This window comes from Dendrobates tinctorius, unplaced genomic scaffold (genome assembly GCF_039654945.1).
Source record: "Dendrobates tinctorius isolate UK_male_01 unplaced genomic scaffold, ASM3965494v1 ptg000103l, whole genome shotgun sequence".
NCBI classification, from domain to species: domain Eukaryota; kingdom Metazoa; phylum Chordata; class Amphibia; order Anura; family Dendrobatidae; genus Dendrobates; species Dendrobates tinctorius.
Window position 1 is genome coordinate 21,204,004 of NW_027361771.1, and position 13,687 is coordinate 21,217,690.

The 13,687-nt window shown below is 47.6% G+C and overlaps 1 protein-coding gene across 4 annotated transcripts in view; it reads left to right on the forward strand.

Moving 5' to 3' along the window:
- Positions 1-13,687, forward strand: part of LRRC45 (leucine rich repeat containing 45) — a 72,123-nt gene that overhangs the window by 17,855 nt on the left and 40,581 nt on the right. The window lies entirely within an intron of this gene.

Genomic DNA, 13,687 nt, shown 5'->3' on the forward strand with positions numbered 1-13,687 from the left:
CATTTTAGGTCAGTTAGGATTACCATAATTATTACCATTTGCCAAATGCCAGAATAATGAGAGAGAGAGAGAGAGAGGATGTTTTAAGGCATTTTTATTACGTACGGCAAAGTCAAAAGTTTACATACACTAAGATTACTGTGCCTTTAAACAATTCTGGACTGCCCATATGATGATACCATGTGTTTGGAAGCTTCTGAGACACACCTGTGGATGTATTTTAATGCACACTTGAAACACACTGCTTCTTTGTAAAGCATCATGGGAAAGTCTCAAGAAATCAGCCAAGATATCAGGAAGAGAATTGTGGACTTGCACAAGTCTGGATCATCCTTAGTTTAAATTTCAAGATACCTGAAGGCGCCTCGTTCATCTGTGGAATTATACACAAGTACAAACAAGATGAGAATGTCCAGCCATCATACCGCTCAGGAAGGAGACGCGTTCTGTGTCCCAGCGATGAAAGTGCTTTGGTCCGACATGTGCATATCAACGCAAGGACAAAAGCAAAAGACCTTGTGAAGGTGATGACGGACACTTGTAAGATTGTGTCAATATCCACAGTGAAATTAATACTGTATCAACATGGGATGAAAGGCCACTCTGTCAGGAAGAAGCCATTACTCCAAAAGAAACATAAAAAAGCCAGATTAATGTTTGCAAATGCACACAGGAGCAAAGACCTCAATTTTTGGAGACATGTTCCGTGATCTTATCAAACTAAAATTGGACTTTTTAGGCATAAAGACCATCGTTATGTTTGGAGGAAAAAAAGAAGCTTGGAAGCCTAAGAACAGCAGCATCATATTATGGGGTTGTTTTGCTACAAGAGGGACTGGTGCACTTCACAAAATAGATGGCATCATGAGAAAAGAAGATTATGTGGCAGAAGGAAAATAGGGAAAAAAGATTAAGGCTGAGTTCACACGTGGCGTTTTTTTCGCGTTTCCGCGGCAGTTTTAACCGCGCGATTTTGCCGCGAAAACGCAAAAAATAAGCATCCCATGCATTCCTATGGGATTCCGCAATGCTGTGCTAATGCTGCGGTTTTTACCGCGGCGGAATCGCTTCGCGGTAAAAAACGCAGCATGCTCATTATTTTGCGGAATCGCGGCGATCCCGCACCCATAGGAATGCATTGTTCCACTTACTTCCCGCATGTGGCTGTGCACACCATGCGGAAAGTAAGCAGAACAATTGCGGATGGTACCCACGGTCCGGAGGAGAGGAGACTGTCCTCCGGGCTTTGGGTACCATATCCCTGTAAAAAATAGAATTATAAAATAAAAAATATTGTTATTCTTACCTTCCGGCGTCCCCCGCAGCCTTCCCGCCTCTCCACGCTCCCGTTCCCAGTAATCCTTTGCGAAAATGCCCGCGATGGCGTCCGATCTCGCGGGATCGCGAAGTCTCACGGTCATTCGGGCGACGTCATCGCGAATTACCGCGAGACGTCGCGATCCCGCGAGAACTGACGTCATCGCGGGCATTTTCGCAAAGGATTACTGGGAACGCCTGCGCGGGACGTCGGAAGGTAAGAATAACAGTATTTTTTATTTTTTTTTTACATTCTATCTTTTACTACTGATGCTGCATAGGCGGCCTCAGTAGTAAAAAGTTGGTCACACTTGTCAAACACTGTTTGACGAGTGTGACCAACCTGTCAATCAGTTCTCCAAGCGATGCTCCAGATCGCTTGGAGAACGCTAGCATTTTGCAAGCTAAATACGCTTGCAAAATGCTAGTTTTTCCGCGGGAAAATCGCGGGAATTTAAAATGCGATTTTCCCGCGGACTGGAATTCCGGAATTCTCGCGGTAATTTCCGTCAGAGTTCCGGTACGTGTGCACTTAGCCTTATGGTTCAAATGGGGGTCTTTCTTACAGTCCTAAATTCAGCTTACCCTGGGGGGATTGGCAGCACTGCTGGAGCAGAGGCACAGGAGGTGTTTGGTGGTCCGGCGATGATATGACCCAGACTGGTTCGACGGTACTTGGTGGCGCAGGGGCTCCGGTGACATTTTGTGAAAGCCTGGAGCCTCTGCACTTCCAGTGCCTTGATGCTGTGGCCTCTGGGAAAATGGCTGCCGGAGGCATTATGGCGGTTTGGGCACGAAACGGCCACCTGTAACGCTTGGCTACTGTGGCCCCATCTGACTCCCCTGATGAGTAAACGAAACGTGTCGGTAGAAGGGGTAGCACATTCACCACTATGGGGATGAAGGCACTTTTGACCAGAACCTGAAATTTGGTGAGACCGTTCCTTTTATATGCCACAGGGTCTGTTTCTATGTCATGCTAAGGCCTCTTTCACACATCAGGTTTTCTGCTTCAGGCGCGATCCGGCGCTTTTGACTAAAACCGGATCCGTCGAAATGCAATGCCGGATCCGGTTTCCCCCCCATTGACTTGCATTAGAGCCGGATCGAGCCGGATGGCCATGCGTTTCATCCGATTTTCGCCGGATCCGGCAATGTGACGCGATCTGGCGTCTGGAAAAAACGTTGACTGTAACGTTTTTTGTATCCGTCGAAAAAGGCGGACACGCCGGATCCGGCGTGTCCGGCTTTTTCATACAATGAAAGCCTATGAGCGCCGCAATGCGCCGGATCCGCCGGCCGGATCCGGTTTCTTTGGTCTGAGCATGCTCAGTAGCTCTGCCCACAGGACATATATAAAAGCAAGACAATGGGACCCACAGCCACACCCAACATGCCACCCAAGCCAAGAACCAGGAGCAGGAGAAGGCAGCAGACATCTGCAGCAGCAGCACCATCAGCACCACCCCAAATGGAGCAGCATGCTGAACAGCGGGAGGGGAGTCCAGCAGCAGATGAGAGACGGTAATTATCAAATCCCCCATTCCTCTAAACTAGGGCTATGGAATATCAAGATATTCATTGGCCCTTTGTTTCTCTTTATTCAACAGCCGCCCAATAGATGCAGCAGCAGCAATGGCAGCAGCAGAAACACCACCCACAGCCATGGAGTCTGGCCATGAGGAAGACAGCACATCTTCAGGGAGCCCTCCCTCGCATCGTCAGCGTTTGACGGTAAGTTTTTATTTCCAAAATCCATCATCTCTGTAATATATGTGTATTCATTGCCTTTTATTTCAAAACAGGAATCACAAGATGAAGAGGAGCTCCCAGAAGAAGAAGGAAGGGGTGGACAGACACTTGGAGTGGGCTCACAATTGGTAAGTTTTTTGCATCAAACGCAGAAACACAACATCACACTACACACAACACATAGAAAACAATGTTCTGCAGACCACACACAGCAAACAAATGCCTACATCCAAAGACATAACATTTTTTGTTTTCTTCTCTAGTCTTCCCAATCTGGTACTCGGCCAAGAGGTCCTCGCAGTGCCTCCCAGGGTCGTCGGCGACAGCAACGCGGCGGTCACCAGCGTGTAAGTATAAATATTTTTGCTTTGTTTTTTTTGCACTTTTTATTTCATTTCTTTTGTGGAGGCTAATTATGTTATTTTTGTCTTTTTCTTTAACAGCCTTCACAGCGTGCTCCCGACTCTGACGGTGAGGATGGAGGGATTGATGTGGACCGCCTCATCGATCTCGTCAGAGAAAGGGAGCCGCTCTGGAATATGGCTGACCGACGCCACGCTGACCTGATCGTTACCCGACGACTCTGGGAGGAAATCTGTTCGCTCCTTGTGGACCGCTGGGAGGACCTCGAAGCTCGGGCCCAGATTAAAGAGCGTAAGTATATACAGTACCGGTTGCTTGATTTAAACCAGTGTTTCCCGAACTCCACTCCTCGTGGTCCCCACGGATCATGTGTTCAGGATTTCTATTTACTTTGGAAATCCTGAAAACATGACCCCTGGGGACCATGAGGACTGGAGTTTGGGAAACACTGATGTTGTATACTAACCACTTTGTCCTTTCTCGTTTCAGGGGAGAGAATTGTGAAGCGGTGGCGGTCTGTGAGGGATCGTTTCAAGAAGGAGTTCAATAAAGAGATGCGGGCCCCGAGTGGATCTGGAGGACGCAGGAGCAAGTACAAGTACGCACGAGCCCTGTCGTTCCTCTGGGAGACAATGCTCACCAGAAGGTAAATATTACACACCACATGTGACAAAAAAATGTTTAGATGTAACTTTTTTTTTTCAGCCAGGGCCATACCATGTCACTATTTTAATTGTTTTTTTTTCTCTTTATTCCACAGCACGGTGAGCAGCACTCGGGAGCCTGCATGATTGGACCCTTCTGAGGCGATCCCTGAGGAGACCGGCACCGAGGGACACTTCGACCGCCCCGGTACATCTGCACCTTCCCAGCCTTCCCACACATTCGACCCATCTGTCCCATCCACCAGCACAGGAGCATCGTGGCCGCCTACATTACATGAAGCTGCTGGTGAGGAGATCGCTTTCCCTTTACCCCACCCTTCTGCCCCTGCCACCTCTAGTACACCTGCGGGTACTGGGCGGCAGCGGCAGAGGGGTCAGGAAAAGACTTATGCGCCAGAGTTCTTGCATCTGAATGCATCTTTCCAGAACTGTCTAAAAGTCTTGTCAGAGCAAATCTCCGCAGGCTATCAGCAGATCAACTCCAGCATTCTGGAGGTGAAGACACTTCTGCAAACCATGCATTCAGAAGCAAGATCTTCGCCAAACCACACCTTTTTCAGGTCTGTTGTGGAGCGCATGGAAACGCTCTCTCCTGCCCAGCAGATGCATGTAATGCATTCATGCCACGCTGCTCTCCAGCAAGTTACCTCCCAACCTCCTCCTCCCACCACAGTAATTCCTCCACCTGCACCCCCTCCAGCCACTTTCCATCCTCCCCCTCCTATTACATCTACACCCCCTCCAGCCACTTTCCATCCTCCCCCTCCTATTACATCTACACCCCCTCCAGCCACTTTCCATCCTCCCCCTCCTATTACATACCATCCACCTCCCCAGCACCATCCACCTCCCCAGCACCATCCACCTCCCCAGCACCAGCAACCTCCCCAGTACCAGCAACCTCCCCAGTACCAGCAACCTAGCAACCTCCCCAGTACCAGCAACCTCCCCAGTACCAGCAACCTCCCCAGTACCAGCAACCTCCCCAGTACCTGCAAACTCCCCAGTACCAGCAACCTCCCCAGTACCAGACATCTCCCCACTTCCAGCAACCTGCCCCGTACCAGACATCTCCCCACTTCCAGCAACCTGCCCCGTACCAGACATCTCCCCACTTCCAGCAACCTGCCCCGTACCAGACATCTCCCCACTTCCAGCAACCTGCCCCGTACCAAACTCCTTCCCCATACAACTTGCCATCAACATCATCTGCTCCTACAGTCCCTGCCCAACCCTCCACTCCACCACCCACCACCTCTTCTGCTTCCCACATGTCCACCCATTCTGTAGTTTTTTCCACACCTTCACCTCTAACTGTTCCTTCCCCACCACGATCCCAGTCCTCTCTCCACACTCCCAGTGTCGAAGTGTCCCGCAGCCCCTACAGCAGTATTTCCACCACACACTACACAGATTTATAATGTGTGTATTTAAATAAAAATGACCAGTTTTATGGTTTCAAAGCTTTATTAAACAAGTTTATTAAAATTTTAAAAAAGTTTACTAAAAAAAACATTTTTCAATAAAAGTTAAATTATTTTACACTGGTTGTCTGTCATTTCTTTCTGCGGCGAAAAAGGTTAAATACAGGGTATTTAAAAGGTGAAATGGTATTCAAAACTAGGTATATAACTGTGGGTAAATTTTAGCTTTTTGGCACAGTTGTGTTCCTGGTTGTGTTTGAAGCAAAGTATTTCACCTAAAAAGTTGTGTTTATTGTTGGTGATTTCATAACAATGTACACAACTTTTGTTAAAAGGTGAAATACTTTGCATAAAACACAACCAGGTACACACCTGTGGCCTAAAGCTAAAAATAGAGACCATGACAAGATAGCCAACTTTGGTTGGCAAAGGTATATACTGTTGGTACAGAAGGTACACAAGTTTGGTTGGGCACAAATCTTTCACACTCTGTCATCCTGCCAGTGTACTCTGCCTTCCTGCCAGTGTACTCTGCCTTGAGGTGACATAAAGTATAGTGCAAAATTGTCCCTCATTACTGAAACCGTCACAGAACTTCTAGTGGTAATGTCTTGGTAATCTTGCAAGGTGGTTTCTTCAGAGGTGTCCTCAATGGAAATGGGTTCCTTGCAGATAACAAAATTGTGGAGTACCACGCAAGCTTTGATCACCTCGTCCACAGTTTCTGTCTTGAGGTTGATCGCAGTCAATAGGACCCGCCATTTGGCTGTCAGAATACCAAAGGTACATTCAACCATTCTTCTTGCTCTTGTGAGGCGGTAATTAATAATGCGTTTTGGTCTTGTCAATCCTCTGCTAGAGTACGGTTTCAAAAGGTCTTCTGACAGCTGGAAGGCTTCATCCCCTACACAGACAAATGGCATAGGTGGACCAGATGTTTACGGCAGCGGTCTAGGTTGTGGGAACTGGAAGGTGTTTCCATACAGTTTACGCCCCATGGCAGACAGTTTGAAAACTTGAGAGTCATTGGAGCGGCCATAGGCCCCAATATCAACCGCAATAAATTTGTATTCCGCGTCAGCGATGGCCATGAGGACAATTGAAAAATATTTCTTGTAATTGAAATATTCCGATCCCGATCCAGCTGGCTTTACAATGCGGATATGTTTCCCGTCCACAGCGCCCAAGCAGTTGGGAAACTGACATATCTGTTGAAACTTGTCAGCAATTTCAATCCACCTCTCTGTTGTGGGCTCTGGTAAAAACTCTTCAGCTAAGGAGTCCCACAGTGCACGGCATGTGTACTTCACTATTCCAGATATGGTGGAAATCCCGAGTCTGTACTGGAAATGCAGTGACGAAAGGGATTCTCCAGTTGCAAGAAATCTGTGGGGAATTAAAAAACAATAAATTAGTTTTAAATCACAGCATTACATACCAAAACTGACCTATAACACTTGGAGATACAAACTACCACCAACAAGATTGCAGTGAAAGTGTGCTCTGATGCGAGCATATCCAATAAATGTGGCTTACCTTAAAGTCACCATCAGACGCTCTGCGGGTGAAACAGAGAAGCGGCAATAGGTGTCCGCTTTTCTTATGAGGTGTGCAATGCGCTCCACCAAGTAATCAAAATTCTCCATTTTCATCCTAACATATCCAAAAAATTTATCCGGGTTTCGTCGAAGGTCCATGCAGAGTGTAGAATAGACCCCACGCGTCATTCTCTTGGCTGTGATGGGGTGGATCCACAAACGTCGTCTACGATGCCTGATGCGCTGCTGTCTCGCTCTCTCCTTCTCCAGAACAATCACCCTCAAACGATTCGCCTCCGCTGTAAAATCCGCCAAAATATTTCCAATCACAACATCCATCTTCGCCAGCAACTTGCTCTTCTCTCCAACCTGCACTTTCTCCTCTACAACCTGTCAAAGAAGGGCTGTAGGAACATGCTATATATAGTTTTCCAGTAGCCAATCCCGTTCGGAAGGCCACAAGGGTCAATTTTAAAAACCGGATCCGGCGTAATCCGTCGAAAAACGGATAGAAAAACGGATGGACCGGATGAGACGGATCCGGTTTTGTCTGTCAAGAAAAAGACGGATCCGGCAGAAAACCGGATCCGTCACATCCGGTTTTACTAAACATTTGCCGGATCCGGCGTTCCGGCATGACGCCGGATCGCGCCTGACGCCGAAAACCTGAAGTGTGAAAGTAGCCTAAGTAACCAGTTATCAGCAGAATGTGGTTTGAATAAGGGTATGCATGACTATGATAAGTCTCATATAGAATCATGACCTGTATATTTATGTGCAATTCTTAAAGTCCCCTAGGAACCAGGAGCTGATGACTGCGGCTCAATTAGGGGTTAAGCTGGTTGTGCTAGTGTTAAATAGTGCACTAGACGTATTTATGCATAGACCCATGTTATAGTTACTGCACATTTTTACAAAAACTATTTGGATGTGTTATGCAGTGCTGAGTTAAAAAAGACTGGGCAAAATACTGTGCTATATATATACTTGGCTATCTGTAATGGATTTTTATGATGCAATATCCCATTATTAGAGTTTGCTACTATACTAAGACTGATAGGTATATGTGGACAGGTGCAATGAACTGTGATAATAGAACTTGCTGTTATACCAATGCCAATAGGCCTATGTGGGCAGTTGCAATAGAATTTACCTGTGTGGGCATTCTGCAATAAATTTACAAGCACCAATTTACAGTAATTGAAGGGCATTATTAGGTGCAATATTTATACTTGTGGTTTTGTCTGATAAGACGCTATAATTGGTGGTAGAGATTATATGCCATCCTGTCGATTTTTCTTATACCCTATCTACAGGCGGTTGCCCTAATAGCAGTAGGATTTTCCTATACCCTATCTATAGGCGTTTGCCTAAGAAGCATTGGGATTTCCATACTAGCACACCAGTTTTCTTTTATGTGTTGTTTGTTTTGAGCACCTTGCACTTTGTATCTTATTTGCGAATTAAAAGTTATGTTTTAATCCTTACCCAATTGCTACAATACACACATACAAAAAAAAAAAAACATTTATACTCACCTTTCTTCCCTGTGTCCAGCGCTGTCACGTTCTGCTGGAGGCCGAGGGAGGAATATGGCGCCGGAGTACGCGCATGCCCATAGCGCTGTCCGGCACCATATTGCTGAAGACACACTGCAAATGTGTCTTCAGTAAAATGGCGCCGGATCGCGCTATGCGCATGCGCGATTCCGGCCGCACTCCTGCCTCGGTCTCCGCCCGAAGAGAAGCCCCGTGGCAACGCTCTTCTCGGTCAGGTAAGTATGTAAGTATGGTACCAGAGATTGCGATATGTAAGCATACCGCCATCTCCGGGCGCCATACACACTCCTCACCGCTGGCTGCCTCATTCTGTCTGGAGCCAGACTGCGCAGGCGCGTCGCGCTTGCGCAGTCTATAAAGGCTTCGGAGAGAGTGACGCTAAGCCCGTTATATTATAGATATATATACACTCACTGGCCACTTTATTAGGTACACCATGCTAGTAACGGGTTGGACCCCCTTTAGCCTTCAGAACTGCCTCAATTCTTCGTGGCAGAGATTCAACAAGGTGCTGGAAGCATTCCTCAGAGATTTTGGACCATATTGACATGATGGCATCACACAGTTGGCGCAGATTTGTCGGCTGCACATCCCTGATGCGAATCTCCCGTTCCACCACATCCCAAAGATGCTCTATTGGATTGAGATCTGGTGACTGAGGAGGCCATTTGAGTACAGTAAACTCATTGTCATGTTCAAGAAACCAATCTGAGATGATTCGAGCTTTATGACATGGCGCATTATCCTGCTGAAAGTAGCCATCAGATGCCTGTTCTTAGCTGAGAGGAGTGGTACCCAGTGTGGTCTTCTGCTGCTGTAGCCCATCTGCCTCAAAGTTCGACGCACTGTGCGTTCAGAGATGCTCTTCTGCCTACCTTGGTTGTAACGGGTGGCAATTTGAGTCACTGTTGCCTTTCTATCAGCTCGAACCAGTATGCCCATTCTCCTCTGACCTCTGGCATCAACAAGGCATTTCCGGCCACAGAACTGCCGCTCACTGGATTTTTTTTCTTTTTCGGACCATTCTCTGTAAACCCTAGAGATGGTTGTGCGTGAAAATCCCAGTAGATCAGCAGTTTCTGAAATACTCAGACCAGCCCTTCTGGCACCAACAATCATGCCACGTTCAAAGGCACTCAAATCACCTTTCTTCCCCATACTGATGCTCGGTTTGAACTGCAGGAGATTGTCTTGACCATGTCTACATGCCTAAATGCACTGAGTTGCCGCCATGTGATTGGCTGATTAGAAATTAAGTCTTAACACACAGTTGGACAGGTGTACCTAATAAAGTGGCCAGTGAGTGTATGTCTAATATATAAAGCTCAATGTGGGTGTGTATGTATGTGCGTGTGTGTGTATGTCCGGGATTGGCATCCGCACCGTCGCAGCTACAGCCACAAAATTTGGCACAGTCACACGTCTGGACACCGAGAGCGTCATAGGCTATGTTGTGAGGCGAAATTTTAACCCTGCGCGTTCCAATTCACCAAACAATTTTTCCCTTATCTACATAATGGGGAAAAAGTGTGTGTGTGTATCAAGCCCCGCCCCTCATGATGTCATAATGGTTGCCATGACGACGCTAATGTCATAATAGGTTGCAATGACGAAGATGCTGTCACAATGGTTGCCATGGTGACGATGATGTCTTAATAGGTTGCAATGGTGATGGTTATGTCATAACGGTTGCTATGGTGATGATGATGTCATAATGGGTATATGGGCACAGGACTATGGGATGGAGGATGTGTGATGGGTATATGGGCACTGGACTATGGGATGGAGGATATGTATGACGGGTATATGGGCATGGGACTATGGGATGGCGGATATGTATGATGGGTATATGGCACGGGACTATGGGATGGAGGATATGTATGATGGGTATATGGGCATGGGAGTATGAGATGAAGGATGTGTGATGGGTATATGGGCACTCGACTATGGGATGCGAATATGTATGATGGGTATATGGGCATGGGACTATGGGATGGAGAATATGTATGATGGGTATATGGGCATGGACTATGGGATGGCGGATATGTAAGATGGGTATATGGGCACGGGACTATGGGATGGAGGATATGTATGATGGGTATATGGGCACGGGACTATGGGATGGAGGATGTGTGATGGGTATATGGGCACTGGACTATGGGATGGAGGATATATATGATGGGTATATGGGCACGGGACTATGGGATGGAGGATATGTACACGTATGATGGGTATATGGGAATGGGATGGAGGATGTGTGATGGGTATATGGGCACTCAACTATGGGATGGAGGATATGTATGATTGGTATATGGGCACAGGCCTATGGGATGGTGGATATGTATGATGGGTATATGGGCACGGGACTATGGGATGGAGGATAATTATAATTTGTTATAACTAACCACAGTTAGTTACTATGCCTGGGCAGCGCCGGGCTCTTCAGCTAGTATATATATAAATAAATAAATGAATGTGTGTTTGTGTATCACCAACCAATCATGAAGCATCTTTCATTTCACCAGAGCTGTTCAAAAGAAGCTGAGCTGTGATTGGTTGCTATGACCAACAGTTTTCCCACTTGACAACACCTCAGCAGACACTAACATGGTGGGAGAAATCTAGCATCCCTGGGAACATAAGCTCCCGGCCGTTGTCTGCCCCCCCTGAAAGGAGCAGAGAGCACACGACAGAAATGAATCCCCTCCCGTGCCTATATACACATCACACATCCTCCATCCTGTAGGCACATCTTCCCTCTTAAAGGGATCATTGGTATGGAAGTCAGAGCAAATCCATCCAGCACTTTGGTTTTGACCCCAGGCCTCTCTTAAAGGGATCCCCGGTATGGAAGTTAGGACCGTTCCACACAGCTCTGTGGTTCTGACCCCAGGGTCTCTTAAAGGGATCATTGGTATGGAATTTAGGGCAAATCCACTCTGCACTTTGGTACTGACCCCAGGCCCTTAAAGGGATCTCCGGTATGGAAGTCAGGCCAAATCTATCCAGCGCTTTAATTCTGTCCCCAGGCCTCTTTTAAAGGGATCCCCAGTATGGAAGTCAGGGCAATTGCCTTCAAATGCTCTGGTACTGAACCCAGGCTCTCTTAAAGGGATCTCCTGTATGGAAGTTAGGGCAAATCCCTCGGCGATCTGATTCTGACCCCAGGGTTCTATTAAAGTGATCATTGGTATGCAAGTCACACTCAGCGCTCTGGTTCTGTTCCCAGGCTCTCTTAAAGGGATCCCCGGTATGGAAGTTAGAGCAAATCCATTCAGGGCTCTGGTTCTGACCCAAGTCCCCTCTTAAAGGGATCGTCGGTACGAAAGTGAGGGAAAATCCACTCTGCGCTTTGGTACTGACCCCAGGCCTCTCTTAAAGGGATCTCCGGTATGGAAGATAGGGTAAATCCCTCAGCGCTCTGATTCTAACCCCAGGCTTCTATTAAAGGGATCATTGGTATGGAAGTCAGGGCAAATCCACTCAGCGCTCTGGTTCTGACGCCAGGCCTCTCTTAAAGGGATCCCCAGTATTGAAGTTAGGACCGTTCCACTCAGCGCTCTGGTTCTGACTTCACGCTGACGGGATGATGTGAAATATTAGTGGTAGTTGTCTGGTGGCTCTGGCTGACGGGACGATGTGGCATATTAGGGGTAGTAGTCCGGTGGCTCTGGCTGACGGGATGATGTGGGATATTAGGGGTAATAGTCCGGTGGCTCTGGCTGACGGGACGATGTGGGATATTAGGGGTAATAGTCCGGTGGCTCTGGCTGACGGGATGATGTGGGATATTAGTGGTAGTAGTCCGGTGGCTCTGGCTGACGGGATGATGTGGGATATTAGGGGTAATAGTCCGGTGGCTCTGGCTGACGGGATGATGTGGGATATTAGGGGTAATAGTCCGGTGGCTCTGGCTGACGGGATGATGTGGGATATTAGTGGTAGTAGTCCGGTGGCTCTGGCTGACGGGATGATGTGGGATATTAGGGGTAATAGTCCGGTGGCTCTGGCTGACAGGATGATGTGGGATATTAGGGGTAATAGTCCGGTGGCTCTGGCTGACGGGATGATGTGGGATATTAGGGGTAGTAGTCCGGTGGCTCTGGCTGACGGGATGATGTGGGATATTAGGAGTAGTAGTCCGGTGGCTCTGGCTGACTGGATGATGTGGGATATTAGTGGTAGTAGTCCAGTGGCTCTGGCTGACGGGATGATGTGGGATATTAGGGGTAATAGTCCGGTGGCTCTGGCTGATGGGATGATGTGGGATATTAGGGGTAGTAGTCCGGTGGCTCTGGCTGACGGGATGATGTGGGATATTAGTGGTAGTAGTCCGGTGGCTCTGGCTGACGGGACGATGTGGGATATTAGGGGAAATAGTCCGGTGGCTCTGGCTGACGGGATGATGTGGGTTATTAGGGGTAATAGTCCGGTGGCTCTGGCTGACGGGATGATGTGGGATATTAGGGGTAGTTGTCCTGTGGCTCTGGCTGACGGGATGATGTGGGATATTAGGAGTAGTAGTCTGGTGGCTCTGGCTGACGGGACGATGTGGGATATTAGGGGTAGTAGTCTGGTGGCTCTGGCTGACGGGATGATGTGGGATATTAGGGGTAGTAGTCCAGTGGCTTTGGCTGATGGGATGATGTGGGATATTATGAGTAGTAGTCCAGTGGATCTGGCTGACGGGACGATGTGGGATATTAGGTGTAGTAGTCCGGTAGCTCTGGCTGACGGGATGATGTGGGATATTATAGTGAATGTGGCTATGCGGAGTGGGCGGGGCTATACACTATCATTATAATTTGTTATAACTAACCGTAGTTAGTTACTATGCCCGGGCAGCGCCGGGCTCTTCAGCTAGTTATTTATATAGTATACTTTTTTTTTTTTGGTACTTTTACTGTGGCAAGCTGCAGCTACTAGGTAATTACTGTTCCAACCAATTACTGCCTTCCTATTAATATAAACCTCCTGTTCATCCACCTCTTACCCCTAGATGAAGGAGGGTCAAACGCAGGTTGGGGTGGAGGGTAATGCGGTGACCCCTCTTTACTCAATGAGTGGTC